Source organism: Electrophorus electricus, chromosome 15 (assembly GCF_041902795.1).
Source record: "Electrophorus electricus isolate QZ-2024a chromosome 15, ASM4190279v1, whole genome shotgun sequence".
Classification (NCBI taxonomy): Eukaryota; Metazoa; Chordata; class Actinopteri; order Gymnotiformes; family Gymnotidae; genus Electrophorus; species Electrophorus electricus.
In genome coordinates, this window is record NC_137511.1 from 18492501 (window position 1) to 18497500 (window position 5000).

The window sequence follows — 5000 nt, forward strand, 5'->3', positions numbered from 1 at the left end:
TCTTGCATTCTAAAATGTTTCTAAAACTGACCATCAACCTTGTAAGGTCATATGATCCACAGGCAGGGTGCACCAGCGTGAGTTGTACATTTATGGCATTTAGCGGATGCTTTTATGCAAAGCGACTTACAGTTGTGACAGAGCACAACTTGTGCAATTGAGGGTTAAGGGTCTTGTTCAGGGGCCCAACAGTAGCAACTTGGCAGTGGTGGGACTTGAACCAGCAACCTTCCAATTACAAGTCAAGTACCTTAACCACTGAGCTACCACTGCCTTGTCAAGTTGTTGGTGTTTTGAGAACATTCCTTCCTTAGTGTCTGTGATTTCAAACTGACATGACTGATTTTCTTGGTTTTTACAGACCAGTCCATGTTCATGAGCGTCCATGTTCACTTTACCTGTGTACGCTGTACCTGTGTTCACTTTACCTGTGTTCGCTCTACCTGTGTTCACTTACCTGTGTACTCTCTACCTGTGTTTACCTGTGTACTCTTTACCTGTGTACACTCTACCTGTGTTTACCTGTGTACTCTCTACCTGTGTACGCTCTACCTGTGTCCACTTTACCTGTGTACTCTCTACCTGTGTTCACGTTACCTGTGTACGCTCTACCTGTGTTCTTTACCTGTGTACTCTCTACCTGTGTTCACATTACCTGTGTACGCTCTACCTGTGTTCTTTACCTGTGTACTCTCTACCTGTGTTCACGTTACCTGTGTACGCTCCACCTGTTCTTTACCTGTGATCTTTAGCTGTGCACACTCTACCTGTGTTTACTTTTTCTGTGTACGCTCTGAAACCCCAAACACAGAGAGAGAAGGGGGGGGGGGGATGGGAACGACAGGCAGTCAGGGCAGGAGAGACAGCAGGAGTGCGTGCTGGGAATGGGGTCCTCCTTATGTCAATGGGTGGGTGATAAGTGATTAAATCTCAACAAACAACTCATTGTTCAGCTCTGCAGTGTCCAGATTGTTTTTATTTAGTTATGTTTAAGTTTCATTCTTTCTGTGTCAAGTCCTTGTGCTAGTTTAGGTCTCTCTGCTTCTCTGTGTGGTAGCCTCTGTGCTAGCCATGTCCTAGCCTCTCTGCTAGTTATATATTACATAATATTATAGTGTTTTTAGTTTAATGATAACACGATAAAATGAACACACACAGTATTCTCCATTTTGCCCAGTGACGTTGTGGAGTTGGTTGGCGAGACACTGATTGGCTGTCCAGGTAAGAGGGTGGCAAGTCCCACCTCCCTGCAGTTATATGATTCGCTAGATTTTTTTTTCTTAGAGTTGAATGACATACAAACAACTGAGTTTAAAACTTAAAAAGAAATGTACATGCAAGGTCTATTATACTGTGTGTGTGTGGATGCGTGTGTGTGTGTGTGTGTGTATACACAGACCTAGTGTCTCTGTAGGAGTAGCAGTGTCAGCTGGAAATGAACTGGACCATGATGCTGAAATATGGTTTTCATTAGGAAGAAGTGTGTGTGTGTGTGTGTGTGTGTGTGTGAGTGTGTGTGTGCGTGCGTGCTAGTGTGTGTGTGTTTGTACAGTACAGACCTAACGTAAGTGGCCTTGTCTTTTGGGTCTTATGAGTGTGTCAGTCTTTAGCTATGTCTTTCTGTGTGTGTGTGTGTGTGTGTGTGTGTGTGTGTGTGTGTGTGTGTGAGTGAGTGTGTGTGTGTGTGTGTGTGTGTGTGTGCTACACTGACATTTTTTTTGTACCCAGCATGAAGCGGCACATCTACCTGTGCGCGAAGGCATGATATTACACCGACTGTTCCATTGCAGAACAACTGTGTGTGTTTGTGTGCGTGCGCAAGTGTGTGTGTGTGTGTGTGTGTGTGTGTGTGTGTGTGTGCGTGTGTGTGTGTGTGTGTGTGTGCGTCGAGTCACTTCCACTTAATTGGGTGGGGTGGGAGGGTAATGTGGTTCACGGGAACAAGTCACTCGCATGCGCTCTTACTCCTTTTGAAATTCACCCGTTATGATGCAATCGTTAGAAAAGAGCGGTCAGCAGAACAGCCGGCGCTCTGGCGTCGGTTCTGGGCCCGCCGCGCGTCTGTGTTCAGCCGGGCCAACCGCCCTGAGTTCAGATTGGGCTGACAGGCGTAGAGTTTTTCTGTCTCACTGCAGATTTTTCAGAGGAGGAGCCGAGGAGGAGCCGAGAAAAACCGAACGGAGAAAGAGAGGTTGACTGCTCAGTCCCCGTGCGTGCGTGCGGTGTAAAGCCCACTCTATTCTGCCATTATCGCTTCCTCTCTGCTCCTCTTTCTTCACGTTTGTGAAACATTCTCTCCTCCAGCTCATTGATTTCTCCATATTTCATATCAGACAAAATCTTTCCCTCTCAGCCAGCTGTGTCAACAGCAGGGCCAGCACTGCGTGTTTTCTTACACACACACACACACACCAGAAAGAAGGGAGAGTTGCACGTAAGGTCACGCAGGACTGATGATGCACAGAGCCTGGTGTCTCTACACAGCAGAAGTGTCACACACTCCTGCAGTGCTGAACAATCCGTGGTGTGTACGCTTAAGCCCTGCTGGACTGGGGAACACTGAGGGAACTCAATGCTTGGAATTTAGCTGTGAACCCTGTACTACAGCTCTATGTGTGTGTGTGGGTGGGTGGGCGGTGTGTGACTGGGGGCATGTGGGTATGTTACACTCAACTGGACATGTGTGTCGGTTGAACACAAATGTTCATGCAAACGCACATACCCATATATCATAACCAAGAGTAGTTCTGCAGGTGTTTGATCGCTGGCACACACACACACACACACAGAGTGTATTGTGGTTCTGCAGGTGTATTATTGCTGACACACACACACAGTGAGTTGTGGTTCTGCAGGTGTATGATCGCTGGCACACACACACACACACACACACAGCATATTGTGGTTCTGCAGGTATATGATCGCTGGCACAAACACACACACACACACACAGCGTATTGTGGTTCTGCAGGTGTATGATCGCTGACACACACACACACATGCGCATCCTTTCACACACATACATGCACACACATTCCCACCTGAGCATTTAGGCACTTGACACAAGAGAAGCCCTGTGACATCAGAGCCTCTATCAGAAAGGTCAGCCTGTAATTATCCTAAATGCCAGTGAACATACACCTGTAGAACCACAATACACCTTGTGTGTGTGTGTGTCAGCAATCATATACCTGCAGAACCACAATACACTGTGTGTTTGTGTGTGTGTGTGTGTGTGTGTGTTTGCGCGTGTGTGTGCGTGCATGCGTGTGTGTGTGTGTGTGTGCCAGTGATCATATACCTGCAGAACCACAATACACTGTGTGTGTGTGTGTGTGTGTGTGTGTGTTTGCCAGCAATCATACAACTACAGAACCACAAAACGCGGTGTTGTATTGTGGGTGTGTTCTACAGACACACACACAGGATGTTGTATTGTGGGTGTGTTCTACAGACACACACTGCTTGCGTGCGTGGTCGTGTGGCCGAGCTGTTCTGATGTGTCTGTCCTTTTGTACTGCACCGGTACTGCACCTCGTATAAAAGACTTTATTTTAACGCTTGTTAACCTTCATGGGGTTGTTAGGTTTGATGCAGAACAGCAGGAAAATGGAGAATTTGGTATAAAACATTTGGAATAATAACCTAACGTGATGACATTAAAGGTGAGGATATGTGCGCGTTCTCTCTGGCGGACAGTGGTTTACGGGATCGATCTTTCAGCTGCAGTACTGAGAAAATGTGCATACTGCATTTACAACAACATGATCCCCTTCCACTGTGTGTGTTTGCTTGTTTAAAGTACTGACTACCCCTTCAACACATCACAAAGCAAAAATTTCCTCTTTTTTCAGTATAACCAGCAGTGCGTGCATGCGTGTGTGTTTGTGAGAGCACATCATTAGCCGCAGTGACAAACAGTTGCAAAATCCTTCACACTATTCGGGTGTTTCCGTGTGTGCGCGTGCGGTGTAGTCATGCTTGAGTAAGGTTACTGTTACTGAGTTTGACCTCTGTGTTGTGACAGCTCTGTAGTTACCCCATCTCCAGCGATGGGTGGTAGTTCAGTCACTCCGGCCAACGTCTACACCTCTCCACTTTTACTCTGCTTTTACCTTGTGAGTCTAATATTATCTACTCATAGTGTGTGTGTGTGTGTATGTGTGTGTGTGTGTGTGTGTGTGTGTGTGTGTGTGCATGTGTGTGTGTGAGAGAGAGAGAGTGTATGTGTGTGTGAGAGTTTAAGTGCATGCATGTGTGTGTGTGTGAGAGAGAGTGTGTGTGTGTGTGAGAGTATGTGTGTGTGTGTGTGTGTGTGCGCGCATGTGTGTGTGTGTGTGTGAGAGAGAGAGAGAGAGAGTGTATGTGTGTGAGAGTATAAGTGTGTGTGTGTGTGTAAGAGAGAGTATGTGTGTCTGAGAGTATAAGTGCATGCATGTGTGTGTGAGAGAGAGTGTATGTGTGTGTGAGAGTATGCGTGTGTGTGTGTGTGTGTGAGAGAGAGAGAGAGAGAGAGAGAGAGAGAGAGAGAGAGAGTGTATGTGTGTGAGAGTATAATTGTGTGTGTGTGTGTGTGAGAGAGAGTGTATGTGTGTGTGAGAGTATAAGTGCGTGTGTTTGAGAGAGAGAGAGAGTGTATGTGTGTGTGAGAATTTAAATGCATGCATGTGTGTGTGTGTGTGAGAGAGAGAGTGTATGTGTGTGTGCGAGTATGCGTGTGTGTGTGTGCGTGTGAGAGAGTGTATGTGTGTGTGCGAGTATGCGTGTGTGTGTGTGCGTGTGAGAGAGTGTATGTGTGTATGAGAGTATAAGTGCGTGTGTGTGTGAGTGTATGTGTGTGTGAGAGTATAAGTGTGTGTGTGTGTGAGAGAGAGAGTATATGTGTGTGTGAGAGTATGTGTGTGTGTGTGTGTCTGTGTGAGAGAGAGTGCATGTGTGTGTGAGTATAAGTGTGTGTGTGTGTGTGTGTGAGAGAGAGAGAGTGTATGCGTGTGTGAGAG

The 5000-nt window shown here is 46.6% G+C and overlaps 1 protein-coding gene across 2 annotated transcripts in view; it reads left to right on the forward strand.

The window, feature by feature from the left end:
• Window positions 1-1073: 1073 nt before the first annotated feature.
• Window positions 1074-5000, forward strand: part of raraa (retinoic acid receptor, alpha a) — a 49553-nt gene continuing 45626 nt past the window's right edge. The window contains exon 1 of one of the 2 annotated variants that reach the window (XM_081697582.1): window positions 1074-1221. The gene's annotated coding sequence lies outside the window, so the exon portion shown is untranslated. The remainder of the gene's footprint in view (window positions 1222-5000) is intronic. The other variant, XM_081697581.1, reaches the window with a different exon arrangement.